At 42.4% G+C, this 22,371-nt stretch overlaps 1 protein-coding gene across 2 annotated transcripts in view; it reads left to right on the forward strand.

The window, feature by feature from the left end:
- Nucleotides 1–22,371, forward strand: part of ENTREP1 (endosomal transmembrane epsin interactor 1) — a 111,019-nt gene that overhangs the window by 6,784 nt on the left and 81,864 nt on the right. Inside the window, exon 1 of one of the 2 annotated variants that reach the window (XM_086415452.1) lies at nucleotides 21,763–21,937. The exons of the other annotated variant lie outside the window; for it this stretch is intronic. The gene's annotated coding sequence lies outside the window, so the exon portion shown is untranslated. Of the gene's footprint in view, nucleotides 1–21,762; nucleotides 21,938–22,371 lie in introns of those variants that run through there. 2 annotated transcript variants of the gene reach the window in all.

Genomic DNA, 22,371 nt, shown 5'->3' on the forward strand with positions numbered 1-22,371 from the left:
AGGAGAAGCTGTTCTAAAGTGGCAAAGGATTTTGAAGTTGGAGGGTGGGGTTCCACCTCTGCCAAGCTCTGTGGCCTTAGACTAAGCTTTTAAGCCTCAGTTTTGTCATCTATAAAATGGGGATAATTAAACCCCCCCTCATGGTGTTGTTCTAGTAATTAAACAGTGTTTGGAAATACATAGCACAGTTGGTGCCCAGCAAATGCTAGCCAATATTATCCTGTTCAGATACTCAGTCATGTCTGACTCTTTGTGATCCCATGGACTGTAGCCTGCCAGGCTCCTCTGTCCATGGGATTTCCCAGGCAAGAATACTGGAGTGGATTGGCATTTCGTATTCCAGGGGTCTTTTTTTTTTTTTTTAAGGGATTTATTACTTATTTATTTATCTTTAGGCTCCACCACATGGCATGTGGGATCTTAGTTACCCGACCAGGGATCGAACCCATGCCCACTAGCAGCATGGAGTCTTAACCACTGGACCATCAGGGAAGTCCCTCCAGGGGTCTTCTTGATCCAGGGATCAAACCCACATCTCTTGCATCTCCTGCATTGGCAGGTGGATTCTTTACCACTGCACCATCTAGGAAGCCCTGCAGTGGAGAAATTCCATGTGCCTCTCAGGAAGTCCAGTGGAATCTCAGTCCACAGCCTAAAGAAGCAGCTTCAAAAACGTACCTTTTTAATGTACCCAGATGTTTTTCTGCCTTCCAGGTCTGGTCTCCCCTCTCACTCACTCTCACTCCCTGGGGTCACCTTCCACATAGACTAGCTGCACATTGGCCCTTGTCTTGGGTTCTACTCAGGGGACCTAGAGTAAGATAGCTACAAATGAATAAGAACAGCAGAATATTCTCAAGCGGTTTGGAGTTTTACTTTTCATAAGATTAAGCATCACTTGGTCATATTAAAGATTATGATGACAATAATATTGATAATGAGGGACTTCCCCAGTGGTCCAGTGGTTAGGACTGCACTTTCACTTCAAGGGCCCAGATTCAATCCCTAATAGATCTAAGATCCTGTAAGCCACACAGAGTGGCAAAAAAATCAACAGAAAACACCACCAAAAAAATGTTGATAATGATTATGATGATTTGGGGATTACTGGGGGGTTGCTGATGGTGCCCCCACTTATTGGATATTCAGCTCATTAAATTCTCAATTTCTTGGTCTTTAGCAAACCAAGCAATAAGGAGTAGTTGTATACAAATAGGAGAGACCTTCTAGGGAAGTAGAAAAGCTGGAGGTAATAAGGCCCGGGGGAATGAAATGATTCAAAACCCCACTGCCCACATACCTTTTCTTCTTTCTTAAAAAAAAAAAAAAGAAGAAGTGGGCAACTAGAAAATGCCAATGCCAAAAACAAGAGTTCTAGCAGACACAAAACCAGGGTTAGAAAATTGCTGCTGCTGCTGCTGCTGCTAAGTCACTTCAGTTGTGTCCAACTCTGTGCGACCCCATAGACAGCAGCTCACCAGGCTCCTCTGTCCCTGGGATTCTCCAGGCAAGAACACTGGAGTGGGTTGCCATTTCCTTCTCCAATGCATGAAAGTGAAAAGTGAAAGGGAAGTCGCTCGGTCGTGTCCGACTCTAGCGATCCCATGGATTGCAGCCTACCAGGCTCCTCCGTCCCTGGGATTTTCCAGGCAAGAGTACTGGAGTGGGGTGCCATCGCCTTCTCTGTAGGAAATGTCAGGGTTGGGTAAGTGACATTCTATGCACTGTATAGTCAATTCCCAATTATTCTTATGCTTCTGCAGTTCTCTTCCCATTTTCCACATCTTTGCTTCCCTCATGGCTGCACTGGCCATGGGAGCAGAACCATCCCTGTGGTTACCCCTCTGGTCTCTGTGCATTGCTACTGTGACACAGGACGAGTAGGAGTCTGCAGGTGCTAAGATAAGGACCTTAGCAGGTTTTGTGTTTTATGCTTGGTTTCCTGTCCTAGTTACTCTGGCTGTCTAATAAATTACCCTAAAAGTGAGTGGTGGAAAGAGCCATTGATCATGTTCATGGAGTCTATGGGTTAGGAATTTGGACAGAGTGCAGCAGAGACAGACTGTCTTTGCTCCACAGTATCTGGGGCCATGAAGGCTGGGGGCTGAAATCACCTGAGATTTCATTCATACACGCCTCTGGCAGCTGATGCCGGCTGTTGGCTGGAGTCTCAGTTTGTCTCCACTTCAAGTGTCCCATGTGGCTCCTCTATGAGAGTTGGTTTGGACTTCCTGACAGCATGGTGGCCAAGTTCGGAGGGCAAGCCCTCCAAGAGAGGGAGCCAGGAGGAAGTTTTATCTTCTTCTCTGACCAAGCTTCATAAGTCATGAATCATTATTTCTGCCACATCCTACTCTCTGAAGTAGTCACAAGTCTCATTCAGGTTCAAGGGAAGACTAAATAGAATCTGCCTCTTCTTAGAGGCAAGATTCTGAAACAGTGTGGGGCTGGAAATTTCGCTGTGACCTTTTGGGGAAAAACAGCCTGCCACGTTTACATGCAGGTCACTAAGGGGGTTTATACCAAGGTGCTTCCAAGACTGGAGAATTGCACTTTGAAACAGGGAAAGGTGATGATGTTGGGAAGAAGTAATGGCTGGCTTTCATGCAACAAACAAGGATAGATATTTGATCTACTTTTCCTTCAAGATCCCTGAGAAGAAGTGCAAGAAAAAGGAGGGTCAGAGGAAGGAGCTTAGATAAATAGTGATTACCAGGTCTGTTGAAACACACTGCCCCACATCAGAGACCTTAAGTTTTGTGGGGGTGGGGGAAGTTGGTAATTTTTATTGGAGTAGAGTTGATTTCCAGCGTTGTGCTAGTTTCTGGTGTACAGCAAAGTGAATCAGTTATACATACACATACGTCCAGTCTTAGATTCTTTTCCCACGTAGGCCATTACAGAGTATTGCATAGAGTTCCCTGTGCTATACAGCAGATTCTTTTTAGTTATCTGTTTTATATGTAGTAGTATATATATGTCAATCCCACACTCCCAATTTATCCCTCCCCCCTTACCCCCTGGTAGCCATTAGTTTGCTTTCTATATCTGTAATTCTATTTCTGTTTTGTAGATATGTTCATTTGTACCCTTTTCTTAGACTCCACATATAAGCGATAACAAATGATATTTGTCTTTCTCTGACTGACTTCACTCAGTATGACAATCTCTAGGTTCATCCATGTTGCTGCAAATGGCATTATTTCATTCTTTTTTATGGCTGAGTCATATTCCATTGTACATATGTACCATATCTTCATTATTCATTTATCTGTCGATGGACAGCTACATGTAAACCAATGAAACCAGGACAGTCCCTAACACTATACACAAAAATAAACTCAAACTGAATTTAAAACCTCAATGTAAGGCTGGGTACTATAGAACCCTTAAGGGAAAATATAGGCAGGACATTCTTTGACATAAATCACAGCAAGATCTTTTTTAATCTACCTCCTGGAGTAATGAAAATAAAAAAAAAAAAAACAGAAACAGAGACCTTAAGTTTAAACAGTTGAATCTTCTGTCAGTCTTGCAGGACAAAGCTCTATGGAGGCAGAGACTAAGTCAGCCTCGTTCTAAGCTGTGTTCAAAGTGCCTCCACATACAGCTCTAGCTACTTGTGTGGACAAAGGGGCCCTGGGGAGGGCTGGGTGTTGGCAGAGATCTGAGAGTGAAGATTGCATCCCTAGTTTGACCAGTAGGGTTACATTCTGAATGTCCTATGGGAGGGCTTGTGCTGTCAATGTATTGACATGCCATGTGTCACACAAGAGTCACAAACCTCTGAGGTGCTCTCTGAAGAGGATCCTCAAACCTAGTAGGTACTTGGGGCACAATTCTTCATTCACTCCCATTTCCTCAGGGAGGGGTCTGAGAGTTGCAGAGATTCCATGAAATATGCAATTCCTGCTGAGGGAGTAGATCTGTTGCTTATATTCACATACTCTGAGTGGGTTTACTGGGTGATTATGAACTACCATATGTTGGGTTTGGGTAAGATTGTGTTCTACTGACGCTGTAGCCCAAACAGTGCTCTAAAATCTGACAGGGAAATGTTAAACAAAGAAGGAAGAATGAGAGACAAGCAGGTTTGGGGAGAAGTGACCTGAAGAAGAGGGAGGAGAGGAGACTGAGATGGAAGATTTTGGCCCCTTCCTTTTACTAGCACTTCTGGAGTAGCCCTTAGCAAAGAGTCCACATGAAGTACCCTTCTGGGTTCCTGACATTGTGACCTGCTGATGCCAGCCAGGGCCTAAAAATACATGAGAGTGAATAGCTGGGGGCAAGGGGTGCTTCTCTCCCGGAGACCCAGGGTTTACAGACTTTTTCTCCCCTTCCTTTAACAAGCATATGCTCCTCTAGAAAATCAGCTGGACCCTGCCCTTTGCTTCCTCTTCATTCTTTCCTTCATTCTTGGAATATGCACATGATGTCTGGATCAGAAGCAGCTACATTATGTCATGAATCAAGAGTCATGTGCCGGAAATAGCAGAACAGTAAGATCAAACATAACCTATATCCCTGGTAGCTTTGTGATGCTATATACCCATCCTGTATAGGCTGCCCCTGGAATTCTTTTATATCTCAGAGAAACAAACTTATAGATTATTGCTGCTGCTGCTAAGTCGCTTCAGTTGTGTCTGACTCTGTGTGACCCCACAGATGGCAGCCCACCAGGCTCCCCCATCCCTGGGATTGTCCAGGCAAGAACACTGGAGTGGGTTGCCATTTCCTTCTCCAATGCGTGAAAGTGAAAAGTGAAAGTGAAGTCGCTCAGTTGTGTCCGACTGGTAGCGACCCCATGGACTGCAGCCTACGAAGCTCCTCCATCCATGGGATTTTCCAGGCAACACTACTGGAGTGGGGTGCCATTGCCTTCTCCAATAGCTTTTTGAGTCAGTGGTATTTAAGTTTGTCTGTCAGCCATTAAGAGCACTGAAAATGTGGCACTTATTTTTTTTAAGTAATTATTGGTTACAAAGGGTCTTTGTTGCTGCATGAGAGCTTTCTACAGTTGCAGCGAGCAGGAGGTTACTCTTTGTTGCTGTGCAGAGGCTTCTCGCTGTGGTGCCTTCTCTTGCTATGGAACACAGGCTCTAAGTGTTCGAGCTTCAGTAGCTGCGGCACATGGGCTCAGTAGTTGAAGCCAGAGGGCTCAAGAGCCCAGGCATAGTAGTTGTGATGCCCAGGATTAGTTGCTCTGAGGCATGTGGAATCATCATGGACCAGGATTCGAAACTGTCTCCTGCATTAGCACATGGATTCTGATCCCCTGTACCACCAGGGCAGTCTGATCTAGCACTTCTTAAAGGAACGCTCAACTATTGATTACATGATTTTGGGGGGCCAAGTTTCTGACACCCATTTTGAAAAGTTTTTTAGTATATAATGGGCAATTCATTTCAATGAGTTTTAGTCACAAAATAAAACACAGTGTCATCTAATCTTTTCTTCAGTTCAGTTCAGTCACTCAGTTGTGTCCGACTGTTTGTGACCCCATGGACTGCAGCACGCCAGGCTTCCCTGTCCATCATCAGCTCCCAGAGCTTACTCAAACTCATGTCCACCGAGTCGGTGATGCCATCCAACCATCTCATCCTCTGTCACCCCCTTCTCCTCCTGCCATCAGGGTCTTTTCCAAGGAGTCAGTTCTTTGCATCAAGTGGCCAAAGTATTGGAGTTTCAGCATCAGTCCTTCCAATGAATATTCAGGACTGATTTCCTTTAGGACTGACTGGTTTGATCTCCTTGCAGTCCAAGGGACTCTCAAGAGTCTTCTCCAACACCATAGTTCAAAAGCATCAATTCTTTGGCACTCAGCTTTCTTTATGGTCCAACACTCACATCCATACATGACTACTGGAAAAACCATAGCTTTGACTAGACAGACCTTTGTTGGCAAAGTAATATCTCTATTTTTTAATATGCTATCTAGGTTGGTCATAGCTTTTCTTCCAAGAAGCAAGCATCTTTTAATTTCATGGCTGCAGTCACCATCACAGTGATTTTGGAACCCAAGAAAATAAAGTCTCTGACTGTTTCCATTGTTTCCCATCTATTTGCCATGAAGTGATGGGACCAGATGCCATGATCTTCGTTTTCTGAATGTTGAGCTTTAAGCCAATTTTTTCACTCTTCTCTTTCACTTTCATCAAGAGGCTCTTTAGTTCTTCTTCATTTTCTGCCATAAGGGTGGTGTCATCTGCATATCTGAGGTTATTTATATTTCTCCCAGCAATCTTGATTCCAGCTTGTGCTTCATCCAGCCCAGCATTTCATATGTTGTACTCAGCATATAAGTTAAATAAGCAGGGTGACAATATACAGCCTTGATGTACTCCTTTCCCGATTTGAAACCAATCTGTTGTTCCATGTCTAGTTCTAACTGTTGCTTCTTGACCTGCATACAGATTTCTCAGGAGGCAGGTCAGGTGGTCTGGTATTCCCATCTCTTGAAGAGTTTTCCACAGTTTGTTATGATCCACACAGTAAAGACTTTGGTGTAGTCAATAAAGCAGAAATAGATGTTTCTCTGGAATTCTCTTGCTTTCTTGATGATCCAATGGATGCTGGCAATTTGATCTCTGGTTCCCTCTGCCTTTTCTAAATCCATCTTCCACAGTGTCAGAGATTGTTAAATCTATGAGGCCTAATTTCAAAGATAATGTGTCTTAGAATCAATGGCATATACTAAGTTTTGATATCTAACGAAGAAAATCCTTCCGTCTAGATGATTATTGTTTTAAGTCACTAAATTTGGGGGATGATTTGTTAGGCAACAAAAGTTTAGTGATATGGTCTTTATGAGAATAATCAGGAAATGCATCTGTTTCTAAAATTATACAAATCCCTAATTTAAAAAAGTTAAACCTGTGTGCAGCTTCCGTTTTTGACTGCACATTTTCTGTGCTTATGATAAAAGGAGAAATAACTTCTTAGCCATTGCCTTTATTCAAATGTCAACTTGTTCTTTCTGTAAATAACCATCTAGGCTGGAAAAATCTGAAATTCACCTAGATTTAAGCCATGGAGGAAAGACAAGTGAGCTCAGATAAACCAGGAATCACACTGTACCTGAGAATTTGAGCTGATATTTATGAGCATTTATAGCAAAGCTCCAATCATTTAAAAATAAGCGATGAGTAATAAACCTTTCTAGAATTAAAAGAATTCTTCTTGCTATCAGCTCCACTCTAATTCCTGTTCTTTTCTCCAGAGGAATGAAGTTTCAGATTATCACTTGAGCAATCTTATGCCTACATTTTAAAAAGGAGTACCATTTTGCTATTGATAGTCACTGAAGCTGAGTGATGGTCACATGGGGGTGCCTTGTTCAATTTTTTCCAGTTTAGAGTGTATTTCAAATTTTTTATAATAAAACATTTCTTTAGAAGGCTGCCACTTTAAAGCTCCAAACCGTGATAAATACTCAACGAGTATTTACCCAAATTGGTATTTAGTAGTTAAGCACTCACAATGTACATTTACTCTTTAAAAAAAAAAAAAACTCCCTAAAAAAGATCACTTCTGCTAGAAGTAGACTCTGAAGTATTTATAAATGTAATGATAGGTGTGTGGTTTGTTTTAGAGTACTCCAGTGGTAAAGGATGGATGGAACAAGATCAGCCATGAGCCAGTAGTGGTTGAAGCTGGGTGATGGGGACATGGGCTGCTTATAATATCCTCTCCACTTGGGTGAATGCTAGAAATTTTCCATCATAAAAATACTTTTAAAAGATAACATCTATGATCCAGCAACCCCACTTCTAGGTATACAGTCCCAAAGAAATAAAAGCAGAGACTTGAATACATATTTGTGTACGTAAGTTCGTAGTAGCCGTACTCACAGTAGTCAAAAGGAGGAAGCAACCCAAAAGTCCCTTGATGGATGAATGGATAAACAAAATGAATGGTATACATATAATGCAGCATTAGTCAGACTTACAAAGGAAAGAAATTCTGACGTATTCTACAACATGGATAAACCTTGAAGACATTATGCTCAGTGAAAGAAGCCAGATACAAGAGGACAAATTGTATGATTCTACTTATATGAAATACCTAGAGTATTCAAGTTTACAGAGACAGAAAGTAGGGTTGCGGTTGCCAGGGTCAGGGGGAGGGAGAATGGGGGGTTACTGATATTATTTAATGCATGTAGAGTTCAGTTTGAGAAGATGGCAAAAACTATGGAGGTGTGTGGTGACCATGGTTGAACAACAGTGTGAATGTGCCTAGTTCCACTGAGCTGTACACTTAAAAATATTATATGTAATTTACCACATAAAAAGACATTTAAAAAGATATAGCTAGTTGTAAAAAATGATACTAGGTAGAGAAAAATAGAGAAAAATGGAAATATATGTGAACGTGTTTCTGTATGTGTATTCTGTGTGAGAAAGAAGTGATGCAGAAGTAGAAACCTCCAGAAGTAGCCAAAAGGATGCAGTCCAGGCATGTGGTTCTCAGATGGCCAGAAGCAGTGGAAAATCAAGGTTAACTTGTGACTATTAAGTGGACTGCAGGTAGTGTAACATTCCCCATAATAATACTCTTAGCAAAAGCTAGTCAACAGAAAGAGACCCTTCTGACTGACTCTGGGACTTTATGGAACTCGCACCTGCTCCTGCCTGGACCCTTCCTCTGGATGTGGAAAGCCTTCCATTCACCATCTGTGACCTGGTTGTCTTTCTTGCACACTGTGCTGGCCCAGGTCTACCCACACCCTGTGGGGCGAACCCTCATGAACCCAAAGTCCTGTCCCTGTAGTGGTCCTGGGCCCTAATCTTCTGTTGACTAGATATTTAAAGGCACTTCCTGAGAAAGCGAGGCAGGAGACCAGGGTTCGATCCCTGGGTGGGGAAGTTCCTCTGGAGAAGGGAATGGCAATCCACTCCAGTATTCTTGCCTGGAGAATTCCATGGAGAGAGAAGCCTGGAGGACTACAGTTCATGGGGTCTCAAAGAGTCAGACATGACTGACTGACTAACACAGTCCACAGTCCTGAGAAAGCTCAGCCTCAGTATCTCTTGATTTGACAAAAAGGTTTGTGCCAAGGGCAAATCTACTTCCTCTAAGCTCTGAATTGTGTTGTTATCTTCCTGGCAGTAAAAGTGATAAAAGAAAAGCGTTCTGATTTGGGACTAGAGCAGACATGTTTATGGAAGTGAAAAAATACAGATTTTCTTTCCTCTTACCACCTTCATCAATTTAAACTAAAATACATGCAAAATCTAGGACAGAAATAATAGTTTGTTTTCAATTTGGTTTAATTGGTGTTTTATAGATCACCAGCTGTTAACAAAAGCTCAACATAGGACCAGGCTAGGGCATTTTGTTCAGCCCTGCACACTTGCTATTTTTATGGGCCTGATCCTGTGTGTCCTGGGGAATCTGAGTGATGGGGGTGGGAAATGACTAGACACATCCATCACTGGGAGGCACTCAAAGCAATAGGCTCTTTTGTTGCCAGGCACAACACAGGAAGAACATATCTAAAGAACCTCAATCCTAGATCCTAAGTAGCCCAGACCAGAGGCATCTCATCAGGAGGCATTGCCTCGTCTTTGGGACCTCCAAGAGTTGAAGGGAAATTCTCAAAGGGGATCTTTGCTTCCCCTACAACAGATACTGGGTCTAATCAAAGAACACACCACTGGCTTCTGGCAAATGCAATGGGCTTATAGAGTCCCTCACAAGGAGTGTGGAAACCACACTGTTTGTCCACGCTCAGTCCCCTCCCTGAAGCTCTTGGATACAGGGAAAGTCAAAGTGTTAGTCACTCAATTGTGTCCAACTCTTTGTGACCCCAGAGACTGTAGCCTTCCAGGCTCCTTTGTCCATGGAATTCTCCAGGCAACAATACTGGAGTGGGTTGCCATTCCCTTCTCCAGGGGGATCTTCCCAATCTGGGGACTGAACCCAAGTCTTCTGCATTGCAGGAAGACTCTTTACCATCTGAGCCACCATGGAAGCTCTGAATATGGGGACCCACTCCTTATTCTTTAAGAGGGAGGGTTGGCAGTGGGCATGAGGGAGTTGAGCAGATGAGTTGTACAGCCCTGGAAACCAACAGTCTACTCTCCACCTCTCTGAGTTTGACTATTTTAGATTCTACATATAAATGAAATCATGCAGTATTTGTCTTTCTGTATCTGGCTTATTTCACTTAGCCTCTAGGTTCATTCATGGTTAAACCTGTCCTCCAGGTTTGTGTTGTCTGAAATAGCAGAATTTCCTTCTTTAAGGCTGAATAATATTCCATTGTGTGTATGTATAGTGCATACTATCAAAAAGTCCCTTGTGAATGTATATATACATACATATTTATATATACAATGTATATATAATATGTCCAATCTGCTAAATCATGTTTTTTCTGAGGAATGAAGTCTGGGACCTCCGAGTCTGCCATCTTGCTGATGTCACCCCTTTGATACATGACTCTAATTTCCTAAAGTATCTTCACACTTTCTGTCCAATCCTTCCTCTCCACTGCTGCAGAACAGCCCCTGATAATTTATATTGTGGTCATTTTGTCTGTCCTTCTTACGTGTTTATTAGTCATGTATATATCCATCCTCTTCTGTGAAAATGTCATCTCATGTCTTCCTCCCATTTTCTAATTAGATTGCTTGTCTTTTCAATTGCTGAGTTTTGAGAATTCCTTTTGTATTTTAGATACTTGTCCTCTGTCAGATATACAATTGCAGATTTTCTTCTCAGTTTGTAGCTTATCGTCACATCCTCTTAACAACTCTTTTACAAATATTTTTGATTTTGATAAGGTCCAATTTTCAAATTTTCCTTTTGTACGTTGTATGATTGATATCAGAACGAGTAATTCTTTACCTAGATCTAGATCCCAGAGATTTTCTATTTTTTTCTGAAAGATTTCTAACTCCACTATTGCATTTAAACCTGTGATCCATTTTGGATTAATTTTTTATCAAGGTGTGAGTTTTAGGTCACTGCTTTTTTTTTTCTTTATTGCTTTTTTCCACCCCCAGGGATTTCCAATAGTTCCATCACCATTTGTTTAAAGGATCCTTGCTTTTATTTATTTCTCATTCACAAACGGAACAAGAGACCAACAAATAAATACAGATTATAATGACATAATTGGGTCTAAGCTGTGGCAGGTGTAGGAACACAGGGATAAAAATGATAATTAGATAAGAGGCAATAATTGCCCAGGGAGTAATTAGCTTAGATATATGCTGTTAAAAACTAAGGAAAATAGAGAGACATTTGACCTATGCATTTAAGGGGGAGAATGATAGGTGGGAAAGAGAATGGAATAAAACATGTGGGTGTTTGTCAGCAGGGGAAGCAGCAAAGTTGGACTGTCATGCAGTTCTATGGAGTGAGGAGGAGGGTGAGGAGTAAACAGGTAGGTGGGTGTTTGAGGGGACTGTGTGCAGCTGATTAGAACTTGGAAAAGTCGCTATTTCCCTCCAAAGGCAATGGAGTACCACTCCAGTACTCTTGCCTGGAAAATCCCTTGGACACAGGAGCCTGGTGGGCTGCAGTCCTTGGGGTCCCTAAGAGTCGGACACGACTGAGCAACTTCACTTTCACTTTTCACTTTCATGCATTGGAGAAGGAAATGGCAACCCACTCCAGTGTTCTTGCCTGGAGAATCCCAGGGATGGGGGAGCCGTCTATGTCTATGGGGTCACATAGAGTTGGACACAACTGAAGTGACTTAGCAGCAGCAGCAGTAGCAGCAGCAGCAGCCTCACAGACCAGAGCAGTGGCAACACCTTTTGCAAGGCACCCTAACCTCTCCAGGGCATGACCAAACTTGGTGTCTCCCTGGAGAGGAATGCCAGGGCTGCCTCTGACACTCTCCTCACTGCGTTTGCCCTCTTCAGCTTCCTTGTGATGTTGGAATGTAACTACTTAAGGACTCAAGAGCCTTCCACAAGAGACAGGAAGGTTTTACATTCCAATGCTTGGTTTCTTGCCATGTGACCATCTCCAAAATTTTCTGTTATTTTTGGAATGGGAAAACCAAATATGGTATGGTTCTTTGGAAAAGCAAGGTGATTGCTCTTCAACTTGTTTTCAGAAAATAGACACTTTCTATTGATTGTTTGCCATAGAAATGTAAAATTCAAGATGAGGCTGTAAGGAAAACAACTACTTTGACACAGTTAATTCTATGTGTACACTTTGTTAGTGGTTAGAGTGGAATTTGGAGCAGAACGTAACCAGACATTTTGGCACTTAGTGTTTGGCACTAGCGAAAGAGACACTGATGTATAGAGCAGTGTTTTGGACTCTGTGGGAGAGGGAGGTGGGGGATGATTTGGGAGAATGGCATTGAAACATGTATAATATCATATAAGAAACGAATCGCCAGTCCAGGTTCGATGCATGATACAGGAAGCTTGGGGCTGGTGCACTGGGATGACCCAGAGGGATGGTACGGGGAGGGAGGTGGGAGGGGGGTTCAGGATTGGGAACACATGTACACCCGTGGCGGATTCATGTTGATGTATGGCAAAACCAATACAATATTGTAAAGTAATTAGCCTCTAATTAAAATAAATAAATTTAATTAAAAAAAAAAAAAGAAATCATTGCCTAACTCAAGGTCAGGAAGATTTACTCCTATATTTCCTTTTAGGGATTTTATTGTTTTAGCTCATACACTTACACTTATGAGGTAATTTTCATGTACTATGGAAGTTTAATATTCCATACATGATAAGCAGCTTAAATACAAGTTTTATTATTGCAGAATTCCCCAAGGCTTTTCACTATTGACAGCTTGGTATTATTGACTATAATCCAACTCTTCTGCTGTGAGCTGGGTTTTCCTGCTGTATAGCTCTTACCTGAATTTGTCAAGGTCCCTGGGAAAATGCTAAGTTGTTTCAGTCATGTCTGATTCTTTTGTGACCCCAAGGACTGTAGCTCACCAGACTCATCTGTCCATGAGATTCTTCAGGCAAGAGTACTGGAGTGGGTTGCCATTTACTACTCCAGGTTACTACTCCAGGGGATCTTCCCAACCCAGGGATCAAACCCTCTTTTCTTATGTCTCCTGCATTAGCAGGTGGATTCTTTACCACCTGGAAATATTGAATATGAATATTGAATCCTGAATATGTTTGTGTTGCCAGAGGCAGAAATCTGAATCAAAGTAGGCAGAAAAGGAGATTTTGTTGGAAAGATATCAGGTCCCTCAGGTAACTGAAGGAAGAGTTGAAGTCCCTGAATGCAGGAAATTTGGGTAGAGCTGGCCCTGAAGAATGGCTAGAACTTGAACATGAGCAGGACTATTCTCTCTCTCTTCTTCTTAAATTTTTTTATTGGTGTATAGTTGTTTTACAATGTGGTGTTAGTTTCTGTTGTAAAGTGAATGTTATATGTATACATGTATACTTTCTTCTTTAGGTTTCCTTCCCATTTAGATCACCACAGATCACTGAATGGAGCTCCCTGTGCTAAACAATATATTCTCATTAGTTATCTGTTTTATACCCAGTGATGTATATATGTCAATCCCAATCTCCCAGTTTATTCCACCACCACCCCCACCCTCTCTTGCTCTCTCCTTTCCTCTCTACCCTTCCCCTTCTTCTCACTCGGACTCTTTCTCTGGGTCTTACTTACATTTCTCTCTGTCCGTCAGTTCCACTCCCATGCAGGCTGGGTTCTCCACGAAGCCCAAGACAATAGGCAGCTTGCAAGACCCTAGACTCCAAGCTCACACAGAGACTCTTCCCCCACATCCCACCCTTTGCAAAATTCTAGGTAAGATCTCTGATTGGCTACTTGGAGTCATGTGCCCCTCTGGACTGTCAATGCAAGCTTTCTGGTAACATTGAGGATGGGTTTTATTTGTAGAAAAGACTCTTCAGAAGTTTACTTTTGATTAAAACAAGTTGTTCTCAATGTATTATAGTTCTAGTTCTTACAGAACTTTTAGTTCTATCTATAATCTTGCAATTGTTAACAGTCACTTTTTAAGTGATTCAAATATTATTTGGTCTGTTTGAAAACTCAGTTAATGAAACAGTTTCAACATTTCAAACATCATTTATCAATCTAATATATGTGAGTTTCTTTTAAACCATAATTGCTTGACCAAACAAACCAATCTTTCAGAAGATAACTCTTATAAATGCAGTAAATTAGCCTTATAAATAAGGGAAGTCTGAGATTCCAATTCTGCACATGAACTTGTTGGGATTTCAACATAATATCGTAAATCTAACTTAGTTATTCACGTGAATATTTTAAGCTGACTTTACAAGGCTATTACTCTAATACACCCAATTCTCTTCAGTATTAGCCTGTATCCCAGTGGCTCAGATGGTAAATGATCTGCCTGCAATGCAGGAGACCCAAGTTCGATTCCTAGGTTAGTAATATCTCCTAGAGAATAATTACAGTATCTTCAGTATTACAAACATATAGGATATTAAATCTTTATAGACTCTTTCCAAACATCAAGTATTAATACCATGGTTTTGGTTCCCTTAAATTTTTTTTAATGCTTAGTTTTAAATGTTCCCAGAATGAAAAACCTGGTACTCACTGAGGAATGGGCTTCCCAGGTGGCGCTAGAGGTAAAGAAACCACCTGCCAATGCAGGAGACAAAAGAGACACGGGTTCAATCCCTAGGTCAGGAAGATCCCCTGGAGGAGGGCATGGCAATTCACTCTAGTATTCTTGCCTAGAGAATCCCATGACAGAGGAGCCTGGTGGGCTACAGTCCATAGTCGCAGAGTCAGACACAACTGAAGGGACTGAGCATGTATGCACTCACTAAGGAATACTCATAGAATTCCAGAGAGCTCAGAATATTTAATTCTTAATCACCCAGGGTTAAAAGATGGTTATTCACTAAGGAAACTTCATCTTATTCCAAGATGTATGCTTTTTTCCCCACATTTTAACACCTCTGAAATAGGGATGTGTCTTACAATCAGCGGCACCTTAATTAGCAGCAGTTAGTCTTTCTCAATGAAACATAAAATGATGGTGTCTTAAATTAGGTGAGATGTGCTGGCATCTCAGCTAACTGTGATTGCTGATGACTAGAAATGAAGGCCGTGTGTGAGGCCTGGAACTGCAGATGTCCAGAACACTTCCTCTCACTCACACCACTGTCATGTTGAGGTTGCCTTTTTTGTTTGTTTTTAAAATTTATTTATTTTTAACTGATGGAATTCCAGTTGAGCTATTTCAAATCCTGAAAGATGATGCTATGAAAGTACTGCATTCAATATGCCAGCAAATTTGGAAAACTCAGCAGTGGCCACAGGACTGGAAGAGGTCAGTTTTCATTCCAATCCCAAAGAAAGGCAATGCCAAAGAATGCTCAAACTACCGCACAATTGCACTCATCTCACATGCTAGTAAAGTAATGCTCAAAATTCTCCAAGCCAGGCTTCAGCAATACGTGAACCATAAACTTCCAGACATTCAAGCTGGTTTTAGAAAAGGTAGAGGAATCAGAGATCAAGTTGCCAACATCCGCTGGATCATGGAAAAGGCAAGAGAGTTCCAGAAAAACATCTATTTCTGCTTTATTGACTATGCCAAAGCCTTTGACTGTGGATCACAATAAACTTTATTGACTATGCCAAATCCTTTGATTTTGGATCACAATAAACTATGGAAAATTCTGAAAGAGATGGGAATACCAGACCACCTGACCTGCCTCTTGAGAAACCTATATGCTGGTCAGGAAGCAACAGTTAGAACTGGACATGGAACAACAGACTGGTTCCAAATAGGAAAAGGAGTATGTCAAGGCTGTATATTGTCATCCTGCTTATTTAACTTCTATGCAGAGTACATCATGAGAAATGCTGGGCTGGAAGAAGCACAAGCTGGAATCAAGATTGCTGGGAGAAATATCAATAACCTCAGATATGCAGATGATACCATGCTTATGGCAGAAAGTGAAGAGGAAATAAAAAGCCTCTTGATGAAAGTGAAAGAGGAGAGTGAAAAAGTTGGCTTAAAACTCAACATTTAGAAAATGAAGATCATGGCATCCGGTCCCATCACTTCATGGGAAATAGATGGGGAAACAGTGGAAACAGTGTCAGACTTTATTTTTCTGGGCTCCAAAATCACTGCAGATGGTGACTGCAGCCTGCAGAAATTAAAGGACGCTTACCCCTTGGGAGAAAAGTTATGACCAACCTAGATAGCATATTCAAAAGCAGAGACATTACTTTGCTAACAAAGGTCCATCTAGTCGAGGCTATGGTTTTTCCAGTGGTCATGTATGGATGTGAGAGTTGGACTGTGAAGAAAGCTGAGCGCCGAAGAATTGATGCTTTTGAACTGTGGTGTTGGAGAAGACTCTTGAGAGTCCCTTGGACTGCAAGGAGATCCAACCAGTCCATCCTAAAGGAGATCAGTCCTGGGTGTTCATTGGAAGGACTGATGCTGAAGCTGAAACTCCAATACTTTGGACACCTCATGTGAAGAGTTAACTCATTGGAAAAGACTCTGATGCTGGGAGGGATTGGGGGCAGGAGGAGAACGTGATAACAGAGGATGAGATGGCTGGATGGCATCACTGACTCGATGGACGTGAGTCTCAGTGAACTCCGGGAGTTGGTGATGGACAGGGAGGCCTGGTGTACTGTGATTCATGGGGTCACAGAGAGTCAGACACAACTGAGCGACTGAACTGAACCGAACCGAACTGAAGGATAGTTGCTTTACAATATTGTGTTGGTTTCTGCCATACATCAACATGAATCAGCCATAGGTATACATATGTCCCCTCCCTCTTGAACAATTGGATTTTTTTTTTTTTCACTATGACTTCAATACTTAAAAAAAGAAATGTGGCTCATATAGACCACTGCTTCTCTGGTGGCTCAGATGATAAAGAATTCACCTGCAGTGCAGGGGGCCCAGGTTTGATCCCTGAGTTGGGAAGGTCCCCTGGAGAAGGGAATGGCAACCCACTCCAGTATTCTTGCCAGGAGAACTGTGTGGACAGAGGAGCCTGGAGGAGGACTATAGTCCGTGGTGTCAAAAAGAGTTGGACGTGACTGAGCAACTAACACTTTTCACTTTCCTTTAGACCACTAGCTAGATTCAGTTTATCCAAATACTTGAATCTCTGCCTGCTCACAAAATATAGGAGTCCCACCCAGATGATCACTTGATTGGATCTGCACTTACCTGATTTTTATGTACAAAAATGTCTTTTTTTCCATCCAGTTTAACACTGATGGGAACCTATGCTATTTAAATAATTTTTAAAATTTAACTTGAAAGGTATTTGAATGTGATAGATTCTTTTCTTCTTTCATGTTCCAGATAGGGTTATCGTACTTTGTCCAGGTATAGGTCATATATTTGAAATCATAATTATTCTTTTTTCCAAACATTTGTCATTGCTTCGCTAGAAAGTAAAGGATGTGGACATTCTTAACTTTTCCTTAAATTTAATGAAAGTGTTTTGAATACTCTTAATGATGCTTGGAGATAGATATAATGTTAAGAAGTTATACCATTTAAAAATCAGGACTGGATTTTTAAACAACTGGATTGAAATAACTGTTCACATACTGTGTAAGTCACCCATTTAAGATGTGCCATTCAGTGGTTTTTAGTATGTTCACAGATACGTGCAACCATCACCCTGTCAATTTTAGAACATTTCATCACTTCAAAGAGAAACCTCATACCATTTGGCTTTGTCTCCATTCCCTCCCAACCCTAAGCAATGACTAGTCTACTTTCTGTATAAATTTCCCTTGTCTGGACATTTTATGCAAATGGACTCATATAGTATGTGGGACTTTTTTGTAACTGGCTTTTTTCACTAGAGAAATAGATGCTGAATTTGACCAAACATCTTTTTAGGAAATATTAGAGGAATATCCTACTTTTTCAGAGAAGGCAATGGCACCCCACTCCAGCACTCTTGCCTGGAAAATCCCATGGATGGAAGAGCCTGGTAGGCTGCAGTCCATGGGGTTGCTGAGGGTCGGACACGACTGAGCGACTTCACTTTCACTTTTCACTTTTATGCATTGGAGAAGGAAATGGCAACCCACTCCAGTGTTCTTGCCTGGAGAATCCCAGGGACGGGGGAGCCTGGTGGGCTGCAGTCTATGGGGTCGCACAGAGTTGGACACGACTGTAGTGACTTAGCATCCTACTTTTTAATATGGACACTTCATATGGGTTTGTCTGTCTTGCAATCACAATGATGAAGTCTTTCTATTGAAATGGACCAGCCAGTTGTGGTCCTAAGGGAAGGTGCAGGGAGGGCCCCTTCAGATCAAGTGTCTGCCTCGGAGCCAATCTCCAGTTGAGGGCGGAGTCAGACAAGAACATGGCAGCCCTCACTGGGAATGCATGGTTAAGCAAAGAAAAGTCCTTGGAAATGAGGTGAGGCAGAATTGAAGATGGCTTCTTTAATTCAGTTATTTGAGGGTCCTCTCGCATGTTTTCTGAATCATGAGTAACGTTGTGCCCAAAATATTGCTGTGGTATACTGGGAAAGAAACTGAAATAGAAGTCGGAAGGCCTAGGTTTTTGTTTTGATTTTGCAGTTTGTCTTCAGGGAAGTCTTCAGGGAAGATATAGACTGGGAAGTCAGTCTATATCTCCGAACCTCAAGTTCTTCTTAGAGAGTGAAAATTTAGTACCCAGCATGGCTGTTGGTGTATTTGAAAGATTTACACAAACATGAGACATATGTGTATTCATTGTCTGTCTTCCCACTCTCTCTGACTCTTGGTATCCTGCAAGACTGCACCGTAGCCCACTGCCTCCTGGATCTGTTTCAGGTTTCACTCTGGTTAAGTGCAGCATTCATCCCTCTACTTCATGCTGCCCTTGGGGTCTCTGTTTATAAGGCCCATGGTCAGTGGCCTCCAGGGTTCCCAGAGGTTTCCCCAGACTGCATCCATCCACCACTTCCAAGAACACGAAAACCTTGCACCACTGCCCTTTACTCCCCACCCCCACCTCACTCCCACTTTAAGTCTCCACTCACCCACTCAATCCCAGCAAAGACGGTTTGCTTGTTAGTTACATTAGTCCCCTCAGAGGTCTGTCATAGCCACGCTCATCCTTAGTCACATTCTAAGCTGTAGAACCTGTGAGTTCAAGAGGGGTACAGCTTCTGCTTGCTGGGGCTAAGCTCTGAGGCTGACATGTAACATAGCCGCCATGAGTGGGACACCTGATATGTGGGTGGCAAGTAGCCTGACACCAGGGCTGTGGGGCCCTGGCTTGTCTTTCAGCTTCATTTACACACACACAAACACACACACAGATACAAACACACCTTTCTTTGTACTTTCACATTGAGATGATTCATAAGCAGAATATTCTTCTTTAAAGGAGACCAAGGCACTTGGAGAAGACAGCATTTTACATGCTGGCATATAGAATTATATGTCAGAACTGGAAAGAACCATGCACACAATCCAGTCTAAACACCTCCCTTCCCACCCACTATCCCACTCCCCATTAATGGAAAAGACTGAAGCCCACTGAGGTGACGTAATTGTCTAAGATCACACAGCAAGTGAGAGAAAAAACAAAGATCATTTGTGTATTCAATAAAACTTTATTGATTCATATTTATCAGGCACTGCTCTAAGAGAGAATATAGGCTTATTCCACACAAAGTCCCTGGCCTCATGAAGCTTATATTTGTTGTATTGCCATGGAAACAATATAAAATGTAATGTCAGATAGTGATAAGTACCATGAAGAAATCTAGAATATGAGGATAGAGAATGAAGGAGGTGGGAAAGTGCCACATTTGATAAGAAAGTCAGGAGTGATTTCTCGAAAAAGTGAATGAAATACGGGACAAGACATACCTGGGAGAAGAGCATTCCGGATAGAACAAAAAAGCGCAAAGGCCCTGGTTTAGTAAAGAGGCCAATAATTTGCCATCTAGAGCTCCTTCATCAAACCACACTGCCTCTGAGTCATCAGGGGTGTCCTAAGAGTCTTCATACCACATAACGTGTCCAGGTTTAAGGATTGCTATATAAACCCAGAGTCACCATGTTGCCAGGTTAAAACAGAACTTGTGTCCCCCATGTCTATGATACTGACTCAATACCTCCCTGTAGCATAATAGAAACAGCTCTGAGGTGGGAATCAGGAGACTGGTTCTTCTGTTAAGCGAGTGATCTAGAGCAAGCCCTCTTGGGAGATCAGATTGTTGTTTTTAAAATTTTAATTAAGGTTTAATGTTTAGTTTTAAAATGAGTGAGTACGCAGTTTTTTCATGTATCCTGACCTTGTTGTGGTGGTGGTGGTGGTTGTTATAATACAGAGATACACATAAATCTTAAATGCACAGCTTGATGAATTTTTATGCATGTATATATCTGAGACTCTATCACTCATATCGAGATGTAGAGCATTCCAGTGTCTCTGAAGTTTCTTTTATTATGTGCCTTCCCCCACACCCCTCCACCTTTAATGCACCAGCCCCACCCTCCCACATGCAGAGTTTAGATAGGAATCTAGACAAGAAATCAGGCAGTCACAATGTTGCAGGAAGGGGGACCCCTTCCAGGGTCCGAAACTGGACTCTTATCTAACACTAGGAAATGAATTGTCCGAGGAGACACATGTGCTGACAAAGCAAGAGATTTTATTGGGAAAGGGCACCCAGGTGGAGAGCAGTAGGGTGAGGGAACCCAGGAGAACTGCTCTGCCACGTGGCTCGCAGTCTCCGGTTTTATGGTGATGGGATTAGTTTCCGGGTGGTCTTTGGCCAATCACTCTAATTCAGAGTCTTTCCTGATGGCGCACGCCTCGCTCAGCCAAGATGGATGCTAGCGAGAGGGATTCTGGGAAGTGGACAGACATGCGGTGTCTCCTTTCGACCTTTCCTGAACTCCTCCTGTTGGTGGTGGCTTATTATTTATTCTTTATCAGGATCTCCTGTCATAAAACAACTCATGCAAATGGTTACTATGGTGCCTGGCCAGCGTGGGCAGTTTCAATCAGTGTGCTTCCCCTAACAACAATATGGTGTGAAGTGGGAGCAAAATGAAGCACAAAGCAGGTTCACTCTACCTGGCCTCTGTGGGGGAGGTGGCCTTGTGGGGATGTCAAGGACAACTTTTTGGAGCAAAGAAGCTCCAATCTGTAACCTAGGGATGAGTAGGGGTATCCTGGGAGAATGTGTGTATGTAAGTTGGGCATCACGGAGGTAAGCATAGAACAGTATTTTTGGCAGGGGGAACAGCACATTTAAAAGCCCAAAAGTAAAAATGAGCCTGGGATAAAAGACTGATATATGTCAAAATGTTATTGTTGTTATTCAGTCGCTAAGTCATGTCTGACTTTTTGCAACCTCCCTGGACTGTAGCCTGCCAGGCTCCTCTGTCCATGGGATTTCCTAGGCCAAGAATACTGGAGTGGGTTGCCATTTTCTTCTCCAGAGGATCTTCTTGATCTGGAGATCTAACTTGCATCTCCTGCATTGGCAGGTGGATTCTTTATTGATGAACCACCAGGGAAGCCCTATATGTCAAGATACTTATTTATATAATCAGAACAAGATGTGCAAGCACACAGTTGAATGCACAGAACTCACATCTGTTATCAAGAGCAGCCCATCAGATCAGGAGAGGTGGGAGAGTGATTTAGTACCACACCATTTCATGGAAAGCAGTTTATTTTTGTGCTCTGGACTGTTGAAAGACAGATAGTGACTATGAGCAAAAGAGGCTCAAAGGTGAATGATTTTTCTTTTGCTTCTTTCTCTTCCTTTCCAGCCCAGTTCAGCCAAGGAGCTACCTCACAGAGATGTATTAGAAATAATGCACGCAAACCTGGTCATAGCAGAACATGAAGACTGGTAGCTAGTGTTACGAGGAGGCTCAGAGAGAGAACAGAGTTGCTCTTCTTCCTGCATCTTGAGCTCCACGTTGCTCTCAGTTCCTGTCCCAGGTACCACCTCTCCTGGAGGGCTGGCAGCAGTCATGCCCTCTCCCTGCAGGGGAGACCCCACCTCTTTCTTCCTGGGTGACTACGTGGTCTTCAGTAGGTCAGTGGCTAAGATTTTAAATCCATAGAATCTGTACATTTCCCAAATGTATACACAGGAACATCTACAGTTCAGTCCACATGGGCTGCACTAAGCCCGGGCCAAATCCCCCTCATGCTCTCTCTTCTAGTTTGACAGGCAGGGACACTCATCCTCTTACTGTCTTAGAGGGCCCAAGGTTTTATCTTCTGTAAATAGTTGCTAAAAAGAAGAATATGTGTACACATACACATGCCATACACACACACATACAGGTATATTGGTCTCTGAGACATAGCTTTTGAGGGCATCTCCAACTTCTGGGGAACTTCTACTAAATATAGTAGGTATGGACCTT

Source organism: Bos grunniens, chromosome 8 (genome assembly GCF_055505025.1).
Source record: "Bos grunniens cultivar Pamir isolate PY7600 chromosome 8, Bosgru_T2T1.0, whole genome shotgun sequence".
Taxonomy (NCBI): domain Eukaryota; kingdom Metazoa; phylum Chordata; class Mammalia; order Artiodactyla; family Bovidae; genus Bos; species Bos grunniens.